General features: G+C 43.2%; 1 pseudogene; it reads left to right on the top strand.

Moving 5' to 3' along the window:
- Nucleotides 1-22,148, top strand: part of LOC131988994 (scavenger receptor cysteine-rich type 1 protein M130-like) — a 912,635-nt pseudogene that overhangs the window by 308,794 nt on the left and 581,693 nt on the right.

The following is a 22,148-nucleotide window of genomic DNA, read 5'->3' as shown; positions in this document are numbered from 1 at the left end:
GTGCCGTCCGCTACGTCACCTGTCACTCAGAGCGGGGATCGCTTCAGTATGCAGAATTTTCGAAACTTAAACTAGTGAGATATAAAATAATTCACCCCCCTCAGAGTTGTCATGAAAGCGGAAATCTGCTTTTGAGAGTAGAGGCATCGTTTGAACCAGGCTGTAAACATGTTTATTTCTAGTGTGAAATCGGACATTTTAACATGAGAGTCAATCTAACTTGCTCCCTTCTGCAGCCTGCCTCAAGCGGCGATTCCGCATAGGCTTCTCAGCTCCGGACCGGAGCTTGCCGCTTGATATATATATATATATATATATGCCCTGTCTGGGCCAGCACCTAGAAACAGTGAGGATTGTTGTTATTATCGCCAATCGCAATGATGACCCGCCTACTCTGCCTCGGATTGGCTCTGATCTGAGACAGTAGGCGTTTAAACTGACCAATCAAAAAGGAGGGGGGTTGCGGGGGCGTCCATTCAGTGCCCGCCCCCAAAGTGCCAAAACTCAGCAAAGTCGAGCGAGGAGAAAGCACAGAGAGAGACCGGGAGCGCGCAGAGAGTGACCGCGAGCATGTAAACCGAGGCTGAGAGCGCGCTGAGAGTGGTCTTTATGCGCGCTGATCATGTTTTTACGCGCGTGGATTTTGGCACTAAAATGACGCCATAAAGAACGTCTCAAAAATACGCAAGTGAGGAAAGAGATGCGTGTGTGTGATTGGTGATCCACAAATGCTGAATCACACTTCACAAGCAGAATTTTCAGTTTTACAAATGGCTTTTTTTACGAATAGACATTTATTTGTAAAAACCAACACACAAGTTACAAATCCTAAATTTGTGTTTGTGGAAGGAATATTTGTATGCATACAACAACACTGCCACCTACTGGTGAGGAGGGCAGGTCATTTGTGAATCACGAGCTATTTGCTTGTGGATCTGTGTGGATCTGCGACAGGAACGTCTCAAAAATGCGTAAGTGAGGAAAGAGATGCGTGTGCGTGATTAATGATCCACAAATGCTGAGTCACACTTCACAAGCAGAATTTTCAGTTTTACAAATGGCTTTTTTGTTTTTACAAATGGAAAATTGTGTATTTACAAAAACACAATATATTTACAAGTACACTCGTACAAGTTACAAATTAGAAATTTGTATTTGTGGATAGCAAAACACGTGTGCAAATCAAAAATATTTGTAGATCACCCCCTGTGTGTTAACAAGTATTAATGAGACAAATTTAAGCCCATATTTTAGGAGCCTCACTCAGTGTTTAATGTATTGTCTTGTCTTACTTGTCTACATGCCCTTCAGAAATTGTGTTGCACTGGCAAATTTCATTACTTAAAGAGAATTATGTCTGGTCTTAATCTTTTGACTTTAAATGTGCGAGGGTTAAACTCTCCAGTAAAAAGACTGAAGTGCCTGCAATATTTAAAGCAGAAAAATGTGGATATCGCCTTAATGCAAGAAACTCACTTGAAGTCTGTTGATGTCAACCGATTACAGAATAAACAGTACAAAGTGTTAGTTTCTTCCTCTGCCTTAAATAAGACAAAGGGAGTGCTAATATTGACTAGAAGAAAATTAAAAATGTCTTTAAAATCCTCTGGTTATGACCGTGAAGGAAGGTTTTGTTATGCAATAGTGACCCTTAACAATACTAAAATTTGTCTGGCCTCAATCTATGCTCCTAATGTCTTGAATCCTGATTTTTTTTGATTCCATAAAATCCACTTTGTTGTCATTTCCTGATGCTACTCTGATCCTGGCAGGCGACTTTAATTTGTTAGTTGATCCTGATATGGACTCTTCCAGTTCTGTAACAGCTTCAAAAAGCCTCAGCCTCATCCGCCTATATAACATCTTTTCTAAGAGATTTAAACATAGTTGATATCTGGCGTATGTTAAATCCAACTGCCAAGGATTATACTTTTTTTTCATCACGACATCATTCATTCTCTCGTATCGATTACTTCTTTATTTCTCCCGTTTTATTAAATTGCACATCCTGTGTATCCATACTTCCCATGTTATTTTCTGATCACTCCCCAATCATACTTTCTCTGGATAACGTCCTAGGACTGGCTAAAGTTAAGAGATGGCGATTCAATACAACTCTATTGCTTAATAAGAATTTTTTAGCATATATTACTCAGAGTGTGAGTGATTTCTTGTCTCTTAACTCTGATTCAGATGTAAATCCTCATGACCTATGGGAAGTAATTAAGTGTCAAATAAGAGGAGCGTGCACCTCTTTTTCTTCGTACCTGAATAAATGTCGTCGTGAAAAAAATGAGAAAAGTGTCTCTGAAATAGCCCTTCTTGAATCCCAACAAAAGTCAAACTATAGCGAGCACAGGCAGACATTGCTATCTTCAGCTAAATCAGCAAATAAGTCACTTACCACTGCATTCCTTCATATGAGAACTCGACAAAGGCATTATGAATATGCTGAAAGACCCAGTAGGCTCCTGGCTTTAAAATTAAAAAAATCTGAACAGTTGGCCTCTATAGAGTGTGTTAGAGATGGAAATGGTAGGTTGTGCACTCATCCATCTGATATAAATTATGTTTTTACTTCTTTTTACTCTACTTTGTACTCTTCTGAGACATCAAATGAGAGCCATGAAATGGTAGAGTTACTTAACTCTCTGAACCTACCGTCTCTTTCACCTCCGTGCTCCTATTACTTAAAAAGAGCTGAAGGATGCTCAACATCCGTCGTTTATTAGATATAATCGAGGCATCAACTGACAATCCCCCATGGGCTGTATTATCTTTAGACGCAGTTACATTACAATTAAAGGAACACCGCATCATATTTCTTTGTACGCGGACGATATTTTATTGTACTTGTCCGACGTTGTTAGCTCGGTCCCTAATGTCTTTACTCTTTTTAGTAAGTTTGGCTCCTTCTCTGGTTATAAAATAAATTGGTCAAAATCCACACTTATGCCATTGTTTAAACCAAGAACAATTTTGGATTTATCCCATATACCAGTTTCCTTGCAACCTCTGGGCTTCACTTACCTGGGTATCCATATTAGACCTACTGTATCACAATTAATTAAAGATAATTTCAATTCTGCTCTTTCCAAAGTTAAGAAAGATCTCAGTTCTTGGTCCGTTTTAAATGCCGGCCTACATGGCCGTGTCTCAGTTATAAAAATGAACATACTCCCACAAATTAATTTTTTATTCTCTATGTTACCACCCCCCCCCCCCGCCCATTTTTTCAAAGAACTTAATTTTTTATGCAGGAAATTTATATGGAGGGATAAACCTCCCAGGATTAGCTTATCCACTCTTTCTCGTCCCAAATCTTTAGGTGGCCTCTCCCTTCCTAACTTTAAACACTATTACTGGTCCTTCCAATTAAGAGCCATTAACACATGGATGGATACCTCATCAGATGCATCATGGCGTACGTTAGAAAATGCTTTGTCTGCCCCAATCAGAATTCAAGACTTGCCATTCTCCGTTATAAAACAAAAAAATGTAGATCGCTATATGGGTCCTATTATCTCAAACACATTATCTGTCTGGCGTTGCATAGAAAAACATTTTTCCATAAAATGTAAATTTCATGAACTTTCACCTCTCTGGCATAATAATGCCTTGCTGTCTGGGTCTGTACCTTTGGAATTTCCACAATGGTCTAAACAAGGTATACATGTGTTAGGCGACATTTTTAACCATCAAGGACTTTGTTCCTTTCAGGATCTGAAGGATCGTTATTCACTTCCAGGCACTTCTTCGTTTTTTTATCTTCGGCTTCGCACTGTACTCAAAACATATGGTGTTCCTTGGACTGCTCCTTTAATTCAGCATCCCTTGGTAACTATTCTTAGAAACAGAACCAAACTGGTGGCTTCAACATATAAGAAACTCTCCTTACATAATTTAAAACCACTTCCAATAACCAAAAGCTGGGAAAATGACTTTAAATCCTACAATATAGAGTGGAGGTGGTCTATCATTTGGAACACAATTTTCTCTTCATCTAAAAATTTAGCCCACCACATCATTCATTATTAATTTGCACATAGATTTTATTTCACTCCAGAGCGCAGATTTAAAATGAAACTAACTGACAGTGAATGTTGCACTAAATGCACCGAGGCTTTGAAGGGAGACTTGCTTCATATGTTTTGGTCCTGTTCAGTTGTCAAACCTCTTTGGAAATATATAAATTATATTACTAACACTATTATAGATAAAGTTTTTCCCTTATGTCCTATTCTATATCTTATTGGATCTAATCCCAACATTTTAGTTTCATTTCAGCAGAAAAGAATAATATTAGCAGCTTCTACGGCTGCCAAAAAAAACATTATAAAGAACTGGTTTGAACCTGTCACGAATTTCAAGAGAACCTGGCTTTTATTGTTTTTTGATGTCTGTCTTCTTGAGAGAGATAATGCTAGACCTGAAACCATAATCAATTGGTCTAAAGCTATCGCTGTGGTCCAAGGGTTACTTTGAATTTAATTAATGTTTCATATGATACTCTTTTTATCCTGGAATCTGTGTACCAGTCTCTCTATATTTCTGTTTGGGCTAAATTTATGTTGCTGTGTGTTTTTTTTTTTTTTTTTGGTCATCTGTCTGTTTTTGCCGTGTGGCTTTGTACTGGTGTATCGTTGTTTTCATTTTTTGTTGTTGTGGTTATCCTTTATATTATTCTTTGTATGTTATTTGTGTGTACATTGTCTAATTTGTAAATATGTTCCTGAGTCTTTGTTGTCTAGAATTGTGTTTTAGTGTTTTGTTTTCATATTGTGGCTCCTAATAAGTAATCCACTGTTCTTTTCTTTGTTTCTTCGTTAATAAAAATAATAAAAAAATAAAAATAAAAAAATGTTATTATGTCTTCTGAGGGTATGTGTTTTCTTTGTTAAGTTATGGATTTTGTTAATTTTGTTTAGCTACCTCACCCCACGCTCTGTGCTCGTTTCGCCACCAGGTGGCATTGTTTGCTCCTTGTATGTTCTTTTATGGTTTTGAGATTTTAAAATTAACTGTGATAAAATGTTTTGTGAAGTCTTTAAACTCTGCGACAGTCCCTGTTTGTGTTTGTGAGGGCAGCGGTGGTGCAGAGGAGGAAGCAGAACATGTCAAAATGTTATTATGTCTTCTGCAGGAGGAAAATAAACACAGAGAACAGTGCAATCGACTCATCCTTCATTCCCTGACCGCACATAGCCGTTACATGTGTGTGTGTGTGTGTGTGTGTGTTGCACAAATCGGGCAGTCGGTTTCACTGTATTGTAATGTTCAACAGTTTCTTTTCTTTCAAATATCTGCACAAAATGAGTTTTCATCCTCCCTGATACGAGGATGTGAGTCCACTAAAGCTCTGCTAGCAGCTGGGTTTACAATACTCTGACAGAAACTCTTGGCTTACCTGAACAGGTGAGATCCAGGATAAACAAAGACAAATATAAAGATATAACATATATAGATTATAAACCACTGACTGTCACTGTGACAGAGGAAGGAACTCACCGCAAACATTTCTCTCATTCATGATGTCATAGATGATGTCACTGACAGGCTTACCTGAACAGGTGAGATTCAGGATAGACTGGGAGGAATGTAAAAATGCACAATCCCTCAGAGCAGATCCAGACTGGACACAGTCAGATCTGATCTCCCACACAGATCTGTCTGAGGACTCCCATCTCTGTTCTACAGAAACAGCAGAACCACAGTCTAACACTCTGCAGGCAGCTGCTGCTGTCTTCAGGGTCCAGCCATAGTGACGATCACCAACCACTGGTCTCCATTCTCCTTCATGTTTCAGGTCCAGTGTTCCTGCACAGCGACTGTCTCCTCCAACCAACCTGACAGGCTCTGAACACAATCAAGAGAGTCATCAGTAAAAGAATAAAGTGAGTTTGATGAGAACAGAAATGAACCAAATGAAAGCTGCAGCTCCTCTTCTACCTGAGCAGGTGAGTCCAACAGCTCTGCCAGGTGAGCAGGTGTTTCTATCTGACCCTGAGCTTCTACAGTCCAGGAGAGCAGACTCATCTCCTCCACACTGGAACTCTTTGGTCCACATTGGAGCCTCCCCTTCTCCATAGAGCGCCCCCTGGAGGACTGAAGGAGCCCCACAGCCAAGCTCCCTGCAGACCACCTCTGCATCCTGCTGGTCAAAGTCAGCTTCACACACTGAGGACCAGCTCTGGTTAGACTGGTCAGACTTCAGCTCCAGTCTGCCTGAGCACAGACTGGTCCCATTCACCAGCCTGACAGAGTCTGGAGAGGAGAGAGAAGAGAACCAGAGGTAAAAGACACCAGACACTAAATAAAAAGATGTCATGAAACAACAAATCAGTGATTCAAACTGGATGGAGCAGAATTCCAACATTGGAACAATAAGAAGTGTGAATGTTTTCAAACCACACAACATCACAGACCTGTTGACTTTTACACATTTTGTGTAGCAGGAACACATAGTGACATGAAAGTACAGTTGTATGATCTGTAGCTCCTAAACTATGCTAAAAGCTGATCACACCTGGAGGTCAATTGTGTACTTGCAGTACTCAGGCCTAGATGGGGCATGCTCTGCTGTGACAGAACACACTGAACTCCGTCTGACTGGTTATTTTTGCGTCGTGTTACATCCAACTTGTGTCTTCGTGTACTGTTAAATGTTCTATGTAAAGTTCCACACTTTGCTGACCAAACATGAGCCGGAACTACAAGGCCATCTTCATTTTACTCACCTTTTGATGGCTGATTGGTGACGACCTTACACTGCTGTCAGACACTGGCTACCACAGCAAAAGCTACATTGCAATGATTTCTCCTGTAAAGTCTGAATTAAAAACCATATAACGCTCTTTGTGTGCTTCATCAATGGTGATATATAACCTGCTGTCTTTAGTTTATCGAAGTTTAGACTCATCAATGTTTAATTAGACTCAGCTGGTTTTTTTTGCCAAAGTCGGTCAAATATGTGCTGATAATAATACCATTTGATTCCTGTAGCAGTTTTATTTATTTTAGATGCATCATCCCTAAATCATCTTACCTTGTTATTAAATGAATGTAACTCACACTATCTAATGGCCTAATATATGTGCTGAGATAAAGTTATGGATGCAATATGCAGAGGTGGGACTATATTTTATTACCTGCAGAGATCTGCATCGTTCCTTTCTCAGACCAGGTAAGTATTAATGTATGAACTGTCCTCTCAAAACAGTCTAAAATATGAGCTGGTAAAAGCATTTCACTCCTGGATATCCAGGGACAAAGTTAGGAGGACACACATTATATGGCAAGACTCATATTTTACTTGATCTGGAGTTTATTAAGTTATACGTTTATTGTTATAACAATATATATTCAGGTTTGCACAATATATTTATCATGTTATTACATGACATTATCTTGTTATTTTAAGATAATGATATTTTGATGTTTTTTAATGTTATTAAGGTAAGTAACATTCACTTTACACATATTCAAACGGGCAGTCCACAAACCAATGGGTGACGTCACGGTGACTACGTCCATTACCTGAACAGGTGAGATCCAGGATGGAGGAAGTGTAATATGATGATGCTTTACACTCCCTCAGAGCGGATCCAGACTGGACACAGCCAGGTCTGATCATCCACACAGATCTGCGTGAGGACTCTCTCTGTTCTACAGAAACAGCAGAACCACAGTCTAACTCTCTGCAGACAGCTGCTGCTGTCTTCAGGGTCCAGTCAGAGTAAACCACTGGTCTCCATTCTCCTTCATGTTTCAGCTCCAGTGTTCCTGCACAGCGACTGTCTCCTCCCACCAACCTGACAGACTCTGAACACAAACGAGAGTCATCAGTAAAATAAGTTAATTTAATTTGAATTAAACAGCTACAGCTGGCTGCTTATTCTGCTTTAATGATTCATTATTTCTCTGTTCTCTATTTTATATTTCTCTTCTCTACCTGTTGAGTTGAGTTTTCCTTCAGCCTGGAGTCCTGACAACAAAATCAGAAGATAAACATCAGAATAAAGCAGCATGATTGGAGCTGTGGACAGAATGAACTCTCTCAGGTTGTTTTGTCAAGGTAATACAAGTTATAATAATAATAATAATAATAATAATAATAATATTATAATTATTATTATTACTATTATTATTATTATTATTATTACTAGTATTACTAGTAATAATAATTATCATTATTACTATTAATAATTGTAATTATAATAATATTACTATTATTATTACCACCACAGTTTAAAATGTTTGAACAGCAACAGTTAAAGAAGTAAGGGAACTAGTTGTCAAACAGAAATCTGCTAGTGAATAAAGAGAAAAAAGAAACCTCCAGAAAGTGACTGTTAATTCACTCTTGTCTTAGAACTTCCACGTTACTGTGGAACCTCTCAAAAACATTCATATATGTCAGCTGTCAGCAGGGCGTAGGTTTGGTCTCAACATTGGTAGGGACAATGTAACAGCATAACCTGCATGTACATTATTTGCTGGGGACGGGACATTAAAAAGACCAAACTGATGGACAGGGTCGGGGCTACATTTCTTGTGAATTTGAATCTAATGAATAGGTCGGCTCAATGATCAATGCAAAAAGTGTACTGATTGTATTAACTTTCACTTCCCAGTAATATTACAGTGAAATAGAAAGTGTATTCTCATATTCACCATTATATTACAACACAACATTATCAGCAACATTCAGCCTGTTACAACTTTCTGTTCTATAGAACTCTTCCTTTTCTGATTGTCTGCATGCATCCAACATCTTCACATTGATCAGTAAGCCCACCAGTCCAAATATAGCTACATTACTGTTTTCTTTCTCTTCTATAGAATGCCTCATTTTGAATTTTCTCATTTCTGCATGCATCCTCCAATATGTTAATTTTCATCAGTAAGTCCACCATTTCCAAATATACATTACAATGTTGTTCTTTCTGTTCTACAGAATGCCTCATTTTTTTACTCATTTCTGCTTGCAGCCAAAATAGGGTATAAAAGTTCAGCTGATATACAGTCAAACCTTTGTTTTCAAAAACTACTGAAGAAACGTTTTGGAAATTTCCAGAATAAATGACTGGATTTTATTAATTAACAAATTATCCATTGCATGAACATAACTTAAATTATATTAATATACAGTTCACAATAAATAAAATCTTGTTGATCTCTTAACTATCAAGGAAAACAAAAAATAAACATTTGTCTTAAGACCAGTCTACATTGTCTAAATAAATAAATTATATATAACTGAAAAAACTTCTTATTGTCAAGGAATAATACACACACAAAAAAAACTTTTCTTAAAGCAACACTGTAGTTGTTCTTACTTTACGCCTTCTTTTTCTCTCCCCCTCCAAACAGGTGATTTACAGTTATTTTTACACAGTGATACTACTTAAACTATGCATGTATCTACACATCGTTGCCTACATTGTCCTTGTTGTCTCTTTCACCTTCTTCTCCCTTATTTTCATCTCTAAACTGCATCAGTGGTTGGCCTGAGCCATTCTGGAAAAAAACTATATCTAAAAATACATTTTAATTGAACTTTTTACCTCAATTATGATAAATGTACAATTATCTGAGAAAATTGAAAAAAAATGACTGCATGGGCTGCAAATAAAAATATGCTTAAAAAAAAAAAAAGTATCGATTTATTTTCTAAATTATTTATTTAAGATAATTTTTTTGGCACTTTTTTGCTTTATCGATAGTGACAGTTAGAAAGGGGGTGATAGAGGGGAAGACATGTGGCAAAGGGAGCTCAGGCTGGATTCGAACCCGGCTCCGCCGCAGCAAGGAATCAGCCTACATTGTAAGCGTTCTACCAGTGTGAGCCACCGGGACGCCCCAAATCGATACTTTTTAATAAATCAATACACTAAAAGGTATTTAGTTTTAAAAGTGCAAAGTCAGAACATGCTACAGCCTCCATGTCTTCCTCCTAAAGAGGCCTTTTATAAGAAGAAAAGCAGCAGCAGCATGTGTTTAGACTGTGATGCTTTCCTGTGAAACAGACAGGAAACCTTTCTCTGAGCAGCTTCTGGCTCGCTACAGTTCACACAGTTTATACAGATATTAACATTAGATATTAACATGATGCTGCTCTGATGCTCCTCGGACTTCCAGCAGGGAAATTAGTGACACATGGACGACTTTTTACTAATGTGATGTTACTTACAGTTGCCGCTGGTGTGTGTGTGTGTGTGTGTGTGTGTGTTTGCTCAGCAAAGGGTGTGTATTGGAGCCGACAGAGCTCACGTTAAAAATGCTAACGTTGTTAATTAATTTTGCTGCCCGGGTGTTATTGCAGCTTCGTCTTAGAACCTTACAAATGACGGGACTTTGGACTCAAAGTCAAACCTCGTCTTTAGTGGGAGAATAAAGGCACGGAGCATTCTGTGTAGTGAAGTCCATTTTAATATCACGTAAAGCATTTTACTTGGAAATGAACTTATATACCATGGTTGCTGAAGGGTTTTAAAAGGTAGTACATTAAATTAGCCAAAAATAAGGTCATTAAAAAGTATTTAAAAAGTAATAAACGTCATTTGACGAGGTCCAAAAGAACGCAACGGGAGCTGCAGACAGCAAACTCAATCAACACTGCGAGCTGAGGTTCAGGAGTTTCTGCTGTATTAATTTAGTGCTATATTATGCCTGCCGCTACTTCAGAATAGGGGATTGTTTTATTGTTTTTTAAACTCTAACAGTGAACAGTCTCCCGCTCTCTCGCCGCGGGGACGAGCGACTGGAACAGTGGCAGGACATCAAACACTTGAGATGTCATAACAACTGTAACAGCGCTAGCACTCTGTTAGCATCACTGGAGTTTCTGAGTGAGGTTTCACCATAGACGGTATACGGGCCAGACTGCCTGTTAGAGCTAATGCTAGCTAACGTTACAGGAAGAGAACAAAGTACATTGCGGTCAGTCAGCCTCCACTTGTTTTCACGGTGCTTGTATTTAAATGTTACGGTAAGAACGTGTCAGACGTGTAAGAAAACACGTGTAGCTTTCAAAATAAGAGCACGTGGATGTTTTATGAGTGCACCACAGAATTTACAAGAAGACTGTCAAAATATGACGCCTTAAATAAAACACAGAAGAACTCTTATTCTCCTTTACAACAATTCATTACAATATGCCACGATTAAGATGGAATAGTGGCATTAGAATGTGTGAGAGGCACCAAATTTAGGCTTTTAGGGTAAAAAATGTATCCGGGGGAGCATGGCCCCAGACCCCCAGGTAAATTGGTATCATGACTTAGAAATCTGATCTATTATTTGGATCAATTCTGGACCTGATAATGATATTGGATCGGATAGGTCCCATGCCTAGATACAGTTAATCACTGAATTTAAAACTAAATATAAGAATAAAGTGAACAACAGTGCAGGGATTACACTCAATGATATAATAACCTGGTGTGTTGATTTATGTGTCTATATTCTGAAATTGTTGCTGTAATTTTGTGTTCTTTTTCACAGTTTTCCATTCAGGCTGAAGCAGATGGTCAACTGTCCAAACATATCCCACTCTCAGCTATTAAAGGTACTCACTTTATGCCTAATACACATAATACACAAATAATCATTCAATATTTGTCTTTGTTTCATGGTTTGGGGTAACAGACATACATTAAATTCACTACAGTTGGATTATGATTAAAAAACAAGTCCATTATTAAATGGATCAAGTGCATTAATACAGATTTTTCAATGTTTATAATTGTAGAATCTATCTCTAGGATTGGTTCACCGGTGGTTGAGCATCACCATGGTACATCGATAAGAATGTAGGAGGGACAACTGATGTTTCCGTTTAATAATAATAATAATAATAATAGATTTTATTTGTAAAGCACTTTTCATTGTTAAAAGCAATCTCAAGGTGCTACAGAGTACAACAAGATTAAAAACAGGTTAAAAGGCCAAAGCACAATGTTACATTTAATAAAAGGCTTTTCTAAAAAGAAAGGTTTTTAGGCCTTTTTTAAAAGAGTCTGTTGTTTGCGGAGCCCTCAGGTGGTCTGGGAGGGAGTTCCACAGGTGGGGAGCAGCTGAGCAGAAGGCCCGATCGCCCATTGTATGGAGCTTAGTCCTGGGGGGCTGTAGGGTGTGTTTGTTTGTGGAGCGGAGGTTACGTGAGGAGGTTTGTGGTGTGAGGAGTTCTTTGAGGTAGGGTGGGGCATTTCCGTGGATGCATTGATGGGTGAGTAGAGAGATTTTGTAGTCGATCCTGGATGAAACAGGAAGCCAGTGGAGTGAGTGAAGGATGGGTGTGATATGGTCATATTTACGCACCCTCATCAGGACCCTAGCAGCGCTGTTCTGGATATATTGCAGTTTTTGGAGGCTCTTGCTAGGAGTCCCGATGAGGAGTGCGTTACAGTAGTCCAACCTTGAGGAGATAAAGGCGTGGACCAGTTTTTCTGCATCTGACAGACTGAGTGTGGGGCGGAGTTTGGAGATGTTCCGGAGGTGGTAGAAGGAGGTCTTGCAGATATGTTTAATGTGGGTGTCAAAGGTGAGGTGAGTGTCAAATGTTACACCCAGGTTGGTGACTGTAGATGACAGGGGGATGTTCTGACCAGAGAAGGTGATGTGCGTTATGGGAGATGACCGGACCTGGTGTGGTGTGCCAACTAGGATGGCTTCTGTTTTGGAGCTGTTTAGTTGTAGAAAGTTGTTTGCCATCCACGCCTTTATCTCCTCAAGGCAGGTGCTGAGTGTTGGTGAAGATGATGACGGTGATGATGTTGATGATGATAGTGATGGACCAGTTTTTATATATAGTTGTGTGTCGTCAGCGTAGCAGTGGAATGATATTCCATGCTGGTTTATGATGTGGCCAAGGGGAAGAGTGTAGAGGGTGAACAGGGTGGGGCCGAGAACCGACCCTTGAGGGACACCACAGGTGACAGTCTGTGTCTCTGACTTTGCCCCTCCCAGGGAGACATATTCTGTTCTTCCAGCCAGGTAGGACTGGAACCAGCTCAGGGCGGAGTCAGAGAGTCCGATGGTGTGATGGAGGCGCTGAAGGAGGATGTTGTGGTCGACTGTGTCAAAAGCTGCAGACAGATCGAGGAGGATGAGGAGTGATGGTGAGCCAGTGTCAGCTGCCATCAGCAGGTCATTGGTGACTCTGACCAGAGCTGTTTCAGTGCTGTGGGCTTGACGGAAACCAGACTGGAATTTTTCGAAGAGGGAGTGTGAGTTGAGATGGTCATGAAGATGGGCAGCAACAACTTTTTCCAGGACTTTTGACAGGAATGGGAGGTTGGAAATGGGTCTGTAGTTGGAGAGGATTTCTGGGTCCAAGGTGGGTTTCTTAAGAAGCGGTGTGATGACAGCAGATTTCAGAGCAGTTGGAACATAGCCAGCCTGGAGTGAGTGATTGATGACTTGGGTAATCAGGGGACTTAGAGTGCAGATGTTTGATTTGACCAGGGCTGTAGGAAAAGGGTCCAGGGCACAGGTGGAGGGTTTCATCCTGCGGACGATTTCCTCAACCTCCTGCTTAGAGATGTCGGGGAAGTAGCAGAGAGGTTGGAGAGTCCCAGGCTGTGGGTCGGCAGTAGGGACAGACAGAGCAGGGGAGCTGGAGAGAAGAGAGCGGATGGTGTTGACTTTAGTCCTGAAGAAGGTGATGAAGCTGTTGCACTGTTCTTCTGTGTTATCGGTGTGTGAAAGGGTCTGTGGCTTGAGGAGATGATTTATGGTGGAGAAAAGCTGTTTTGAGTTTCCAGGGCTTTTGTTTATGATGTTAGAGTAGAACTGTGAACGTGCTTTTGTGAGTGACTTTGAATAGGCCTTTAGGTGTTCCTGATAGGCCTCTTTGTGAACAGTGAGTCCGGATTTTGCAGCGCGCCGCTCAAGTACACGCCCAGCTGTTTTCATGGTCCGTAACTGTGAAGTAAACCAGGGGGCTGTCCGTGTGAAGGTGACTGTTCGTGTTTTAATAGGGGCGTGGAGGTCCAGGATACGGCTTAGTGTGTGATTGTAGAAATCAACTGATTCATCTGCTGATGTGAATTTGGCGGAGGGGATGTGATGGAGGTCTGAAATCATGGTGTCTGGGTTGATGCTTTTCAGGTTCCTGAAATGAATTTGGCGTTTTGGTTTGATGTGGTGAGACAGTTTTAACTCCAGTGAAATGGTTTTGTGATCTGACACTCCCATATCGTACACCGACAGATTTGTGATGGGGGCAGTGTCAGTGATGACCAGGTCCAGTGTGTGACCTCTGTTGTGTGTGGGAACATCAACATGCTGTGTGAGGTTAAGACAGTCCAGTAGTTGTAAAAATCCAGCTGCAGGGTTACAGGAGGGGGTGTCAACATGAATGTTCAAATCTCCGAGTATGATGGTATGTGCAGAGGTGGTACATAGTGTGGTGAGAAGTTCATTGATCTCTGGGATGAAGGCTGGGTTTGGTTTGGGTGGCCGGTAGATGAGTAGAACAGTCACGGGGAAAGGGGGTTTGGATTTGAATGCAAGGCATTCAAAAGTGGATGTTTCGGGCAGAGATAGGGGGGACAGTTTCAGGTCACTGCGGTAAATGACAGCTAGGCCGCCACCCCGACCAGTGCGTCGGGCTCTCTCAAAATATTTGTATCCAGGGGGACAGGCTTCATTCAATGTAAAATATGCCTCTGGCTGATGCCAGGTCTCTGTCAGGCACATTACATTAATGTTCTTGTCCAAGATGTGGTTATGTATGAAGCAGGATTTATTTGTGAGAGATTGTGTATTTAACAGTTCTATTTTGAGGTTTGATGGGGTGGTGGACTGTAGTGGCCGAAGTAGACTGAAGTCCACTCCACGTTTTCTGTCCAGTTTGAGGTGTAGAGGTGTCGTGGTGTTTCCATTTGATCCAGGTGCGGCGGCTCTCTGATGACGCGGCAGTAGTGCGACGGTTCGCTCGGCAGACCAGACGGATGGGATGGAGTGACCAGACTGGGAATAAACAAACTTTCTGCGGCAGCTTCTATGGATGTAGCGGGGTCTGCGTAGAAGTCCAAGTTGTTTAATGACAGGGATACAGGCTGGAGTGCTGTAGTTTTGTAGATTGAGCAGTTGGGGGATGGAGTATTTCAACGTCATGCCGATGAGGTGCCGGGTCAGGACGGGTGCGGAGTTGATAGCCGTTTGCCACGGACTTGCTGACCAGAGGTGGGAAACAGTCAGACACAGCGGGATGATCCACAGCATGGCAGGTGATCCGAGCGAGACAGTTGAGAGGCTGTCCGGGCGGTATCCAGCGGTATCAGCGGCCCGCAAATTGTCCGACCGGCTAACGAGTGGCTACTCGCTAAGCCGGGTGATGCTACCGCGTCTAGCCGGCGATGGCTACCCGGGCAGTAGATTGTTTGCCCAGGAAGGAGCCGGTTTTGGTGCTGGTATCGGTGGACAGTGACTAAGGCGGCAGGATCCACCAGGCAGCGGCAGAAAGTTCGGAGGAACGGCTCGAGTCCAAGCCGGTGTGCCAGCAGCAACAGGTAGCCAGCAACAACAGGTAGCCAAAACACAGGTAAAAAAGCAAACGTACAATCCAGCAAAAGAAGGAGGAGAAGCTACAAAATATATCGTGTACACAATATAAATATGAAGCAAAATACCTTGCTAGAATTTAGCTCAGAGGGAGAAGCGGCAACAGACAGTGCCAGCGTCCTCTCCTCTCCATCCATTTAAGCCATTTATTGTCACTATGCACACATTGAGAGCAATAGGAGATGGTGAGGCTTGACGGTTATGGTTTTCTATAAATGATAAACAGAAAAACACACAAGAATTACAATACAGTTAACCAATATGTAACATCACACTAAACAATTAGGTACCTATCAAACTATAAATATTAGTACTCTAACCAGGGGGGTTTGGGGTAGGCCTACCACTGCTGAAATGATAGAGTACTACATAACATAATAATCCATTTAACAATTACATAACAGAAGAAATTAAACATTCTAAATTAGGTTATAAGGATTCTTGCATTTCCTGAAGAGCTACAATTAATAAATCATGTGCACTGCGCACTTACACACAATATAATATCTGTAGTCTCAAGGCAAACAAACAAGATGATGATTATAGCATTTACCAATCTATACTGGTCAAACATTTAATCACATCCCAATCTACAAATAACCATTAAAGTACATCAACATATGAAGAAGCAGTAAACTCACTTTATCACGCACAACCATAGGTTTTGTATCTGAATCCCAGGGACAGAGGGCCCTCACATGCTGCTTCGTGTTGCTGCCAGCCAGAACAAAGGAAATGGGCGGTACATATAGAGTAGAGCATTGATTAGGAGTGAGTGAAGTCAGGTGAGAATGGGTGGATCCATGCCATGAGTGAGGTCAGGTGAGAATGGGTGGATCCATGCCATGAATGTAGGTGTGGGGTTACTGGTTAGTATGGCTCTATTTTACAGCCGCCCCCAAATCCTATAGGGATTTGCACTCCCAAGAGTCATACTAGGAAGAGTGATCTTGGGGGTCATCAGGGATTGCAGGAAGCTTAATCAGCCTGGAAACTGGGCGGACATAGGACTTGTTCCCTACGATCACTTCAGCCGTCCTGACATGACCATCCCGACTGGGCAACACCCTTTTAATGCGACCGACAGGCCATACAGCCCTTGGGAGTTGTGGATCCATGATCATAACAACTGTATCAACTTGCATATCCTCCTTGTGGGTTTGCCATTTCTGTCTGCCTTGAAGGTGGGGAAGGTAACGCTTAATAAAATGAGACCAGAAGTGATCAGCCAACACTTGGCTATGACGCCACTGCCGGCGACTGAGGAGTTCAGAGCTCGGATAAGAGACCAGAGGCAGAGAGGAATCTCGCCGCCCCATCAGAAGAAGATTTGGGGTCACAGGGTAAGGATCTGCAATATCTGAGGAAACGTGGCCAAGAGGCTTGGAGTTGAGGATATTTTCAACCTCTATCAACAGAGTGAGCAGGACTTCTGCCGTGACCAGTTGGGCGCCGAGGGAGCTTTGCAGGGCCTGTTTGACAGAACAGATTTCCCGTTCCCAGATTCCTCCAAAATGAGGGGCATGTGGGGGATTGAAGCGAAATCTAATCCTTTGTTTCTCAAGCTGAACTTGGAGGGATGGACTAAGTGCCAGTAAGGCCTCCCTAAGTTCCCTCTCTCCTCCCTTAAAATTGGTGCCCTGGTCTGACCAGAGTTCAAAGGGAGTGCCCCTACGGGCAATGAAACGGCGGAGGGCCATGAGAAAGGAATCTGTATCAAGACTACAAAGGAGATCAAGGTGCACACAACGAGTTGTCAAACACTTAAATATTATGCCCCATCGCTTCTCAGTCCGACGTCCAAGCTTGACATTATATGGTCCAAAACAATGAATAACAACAATGAATAAAAGGCAGGCTTGTGAAGCTGGAGACGAGCTATTGGAAGATCTGCCATCCTGGGAACAACTGGCTTTGCACGCCACCGTTGACACTGAACACAACCACGTTGGTACTTCCGTATTGCCTCTCTCCCTCTCAAAATCCAGAACCGTCTTCGAAGCTCAGCAAATACTCTTTCAGGTCCAGGGTGTTTCAACCTTTCGTCATACTCCTGAATGAGCAGCTTAGACACTGGGTGTTTTGGATCGAGAACAATGGGGTGAATGGCCTCAGGTTCCTGTTCACTCTGCCGCAGCCTGCCTCCAACACGAATAAGGCCTGTGTCTGGACAGACTTCTGGTGCAAGGGTGAGTAGGCGACTGGATGACAGTAGGGGTCTCTGAGCCTTGAGATTGGCAAGATCTTCTCCAAAGCTATCCATCTGTGCCTGTCTCAGAATTTCTATTTCCACCTGAAGATAATCAGTTGCTGTGGGGGTTACCTGAGCAACTGGAGAATCTGTCAACAGGACTGAAGCACTAAGGAGGGCTTGGTAAGTTTTGTAAGAGCTGAAATCTGGGACAGATCTGATAGTGGCAACTTCTCCGCAAAAGGAAGGCTTAACTTCAAGCTGATGGTGATCGACATCCTTGTTGGAGCCATCAGGGGTTTGGGGCCAGGTGTCAGAAGGATGGTAAAGGAATTGAGGGCCTTGGCTCCACCGATTTGGCTGCTGGATCTCTACAAGGGTTTTGCCCCTTGTAAGGTCATCAGCTGGGTTGTTGACTGTATTAACATACCTCCAGTCTTGGCAGTTTGTAAGTTCTTGTATCTCGGACACTCTGGTACCAACAAAGATCTTAAATCGACAGGAATCTGCCTGCAACCAAGCAAGAACAGTGGTCGAATCTGACCAAAGGATGGTACGTCTAATAGGAAGAGTCAGTTCTGTTCTGAGGAGGTCACAAAGACGAGCACCTACTAGAGCTGCACAAAGCTCTAGTCTAGGAATGGACTGCTGTCTCTTTGGTGCCACGCGGGATCGGGCAAGCAAGAAGGACACTTGCACTTGCCCCCCTTCATCCTCTGACCGAACATATGCCACTGCTCCATAAGCTGATTCCGATGCATCACAGAATACATGAAGGTCTTGTTTAGAGGGGGAGGGGATGTTGATAGACGTGTAGCATCGAGGCATAGTCACCGTAGGTAGAATTGACAGTTCGTCCTTCCAGGTGTTCCATGCAGAGAGTAGATCAGAGGGTAACAGGGGGTCATCCCATTCCCGTCGCTTGTCCCACAACCGCTGAATCAGGACCTTCGCTCTGGTGGTGTAAGGGATAAGGTACCCTACAGGGTCATAAAGGCTAGCAAGGACATGGTAAATGTACCTCATTGTTGTGGTGGATGATTCTGTTACATGACCTCTGTAGCTGAGGCAATCTGTTTGACAGTTCCACTGGAGCCCAAGAGTACATTCTGTGGGGGGAATAGTATCTTTGGAGAGCCAGAACTCACTGTTCTCAGATCTTGCATCAGGGGGTAAGTGACTAATGACCACTGGGTCATTACTGGCACACTGTCTAATGTTAAATCCTCCAGAAGACAGAATTGACCTCAGCTGGTCGAGAGTCTGTCGGGCCATTGCAACTGTGGGGAAGCTTTGGAGGCAGTTGTCAACGTAGAATCCCCTTCCCACTGAATGGCGCACCGGATCATTTGGCTGAGTATGACTTTCAGCGTGTCTTTGGAGGGCAAAGGTAGCACAGCAGGGGCTACAGGTAGTCCCAAAGGGCAGGACCTGCCATTCGTAGATGGATGGAGGGGCGTCTTTCATCATGTTCCGCCAGAGAAAACGCAGGAGAGGCTTATCTTGGGTCAAGAGCCGAACCTGATGAAACATGCTCTTTATGTCACCACTTCTCGAAAGCGGAGTAGAACTCCGAGGAGGGAAGGCCCCAAGGTAGGTCCAGGCAGTAAGGTCTTATTCAAGTTTTGGCCTTTGTATTCGAACGAACAGTCGAAGACAAGACGATTCTTTGCATTATGGGTTACCATATGATGAGGTATATACCATGCCTCTTGGGAGCCTTCAACTTCCTCTGCGGTAAGCCTTTTCACATGACCTGCCTGTACAAGCTTAGAGACTTCAGTGTTATAGGCCGCTGCTTTCTTTGGATCCTTGGCCAACTTGGATTCAATGGCACGCAGTCTAGCCATCGCAGCCTGTGGAGGAGCATTCATGGGAGGTGTCTCTGGTATCCTTAAGAGGGGTGTGGCATAGCGATAGACTCCGTCCACTAAGACTCTCTCTGTGGCTGCCTCAAGCAAGTTCACTGCCTGGTTATCCAGCTTGGATCGGGTGGCTGCTCTTTCGTTTCGATGAGGAACTGCATCCAATTGCCAGAGCCGTTCCACATTTTGGTACAGCTCAGTATTCTGAGAGGTGATGGAGATATGGAAGCACTTGGCAACAGGAGGGAGAGGTTCAATCTCTCTTGTTGGACCTTGCAGTGTCCAGCCAAGACGAGTCTTCACTGCTGCTGGGGCTCCTGATGGGCCAAAGCGAACTGGGGCAATAGGTGAGATTAAGTGGTTGTGATCTGAGCCAATTAGAAGTAATGGGGTGACTTGATGCATTGGGGTCAGTGGCAGTCCACACAGATGTTTATATTTCCTTTGAAGGGAAAGGACAGGGTGTGTGTGCTCAGACAGAGCAAGTCGATCTGCCGTGAAGGCATGGTTGATGTGAAATTCACCTGAGCTGGAGGCAGAGCTAACCTTAAAGGAGACGGTAGCCCCCTGGAGTATCTCCACACCTTGTCTTACTGTTCTGAGAGCTAAATCCTCTGGTTCTCCATCAAGCTGAAGACTATGAGCTGCTGATTGCAACAGGATAGTTCGCTCTGACCCGTCATCCAGAAGTGCAAAGGTCTCCAGGGTATGACTGCCATTCCGCAAGATGACTTTGACCACTTTCAAAAGGACATGACCAGTGTGACTCGGGCGATCAAGATACAGGGTGTGGGCTGTGGAATTGACAAGGTAAGAATTTGTATCAGATTTCTTATTAATTTCACAGAGGATCTGTAGATGTCTCCTCTTACAGATGTTGCAGTCTCTGTTTAGTGTGCACTTAGCTGCAACATGTGGTCGGGCACAGCGCCAACACCTCTTGTTTTCCTTGATCCAAACTATGATTTGTTGCTTGTTCAGAGCTTTGAAATCGGCACACTGGCTTATGTGGTGACTTGTGGAGCTGCAATAGGCACAGGGGGACCTTGAGGGCATTTGGGGCTCCCTACGCTCACAGATGCTGTTAGCTCCATGGAGTATAGTTGTGGTTGCATGGGTGGAAACTAGTGGTCTGTGTGATCGAGGGTGATTTGGGCCTGTGTAATCCCGTCTAGGTTGGCAACGGGACTCCATTTGCAGCCATTCAGAAAGGTCTGTGAGGTCATAGTTGGCATCCATCTGGGTTCTGTACATATGACGTTTGAAGCGGCTAACCTGTTCAGTCGGGAGTTTCTCCAGTAGCCTATCTACGTGTGAGCCACAGAGAAGTTCAGCATTGCCTTGGTCGGCCATAGTTCTTAACAGCCCAACCAGTGCTTGGACTCGCAGGGCAAAGGCGTCAAGGGCTTGACCATCACCAGGACGTACAGGGGGAAGAGCCATTATGTTCTTCAGTTCCCTGAGTGCCAACTGACGTGGTTGGCCATAACGTTCATCTAGGGCCTTTAAGGCTTCTGTGAATGGCTGATGGGCATATGAATAGGCCAAAGCCAGGCGTCTGGCCTGGTCCACCTTAAGATGGTCAAGAAGAATATGAAACTTGAACTCCTCAGTTTCATCTGGATCCAGTAGGTTGGTCAATGCCAGTCGCAACATCCTATATTGTACCTCATCCTCCCTAATGAAGTCAGGGAATTTAGGGGCTTCGATTGGTCTGTAGCGCCTGGATCGGTCAGCAGGGGGTACTGCAACTCCTCTGGTGGAGTCCAAGGATCTGGACTGTAAGGGAAAGGGGGGATGAGGAGAAACAGGCTGATGGGAGACTAGAGGATGGAATTGCAGTGAAGGATGGGAAGGTGAAGGATTAGATGAAACTGGCTGGTGATGAGGAATGGGGAGGTGCGAGGGGATTGTTTGGGCTGAAGATGGGGGGTGCTCTTGTGGGTAAAGGGGACGAGGGATTAATTGTGTGGGCTCTGATGCTACATTTTCCCTATAAGGGCCTCTGGGCTGCGCTGAAGCTTCTGCTGCAGGTTCATGGTGGATAGCTGGTGGGACTGGGGGTGACCTAACTGGAATCTGACTTGGATCACGGGGGTAATTATCTAGTGGTGGGTGTGATACATTTTGGTGACTGGTCGAGGAGGAGTGGCTGCTTCCTGGGCTGGAAGCTTCGTGTCGCTCCATGAGGCGCTGCAATATCTCTCCTTGCTGCTTTACCATTGTCACCGTTTCGAGTAGCTGTTTAATGATGTCAGCTTGGCTGAGTTCTGGAATGGCGTCTTGCTCTCTGGTGATAGGTGTAGAAGGCGGTTGGGTCCCACTAGTGCTGGTGAGGGGTTGACTGTGGTCAGGATGCTCAGAATACTCCTCCTCACCATCTCTTTGATGCTCTTCCTGTTGGCCCTCATGTGGGTCATGTGTGCATTTTGTGATCGTAGCTCTATTCTCATAGCCGACTTCATAGTCCTCTAAGCGCCGGGGTATGCGGGTTTGGCGTCGAAGATTGAGAGCTCCATGGG

Source organism: Centropristis striata, chromosome 17 (assembly GCF_030273125.1).
Source record: "Centropristis striata isolate RG_2023a ecotype Rhode Island chromosome 17, C.striata_1.0, whole genome shotgun sequence".
Classification (NCBI taxonomy): Eukaryota; Metazoa; Chordata; class Actinopteri; order Perciformes; family Serranidae; genus Centropristis; species Centropristis striata.
Note: the sequence above shows the minus strand (reverse complement) of the source record. Positions and strands in the feature narration are given on the sequence as shown.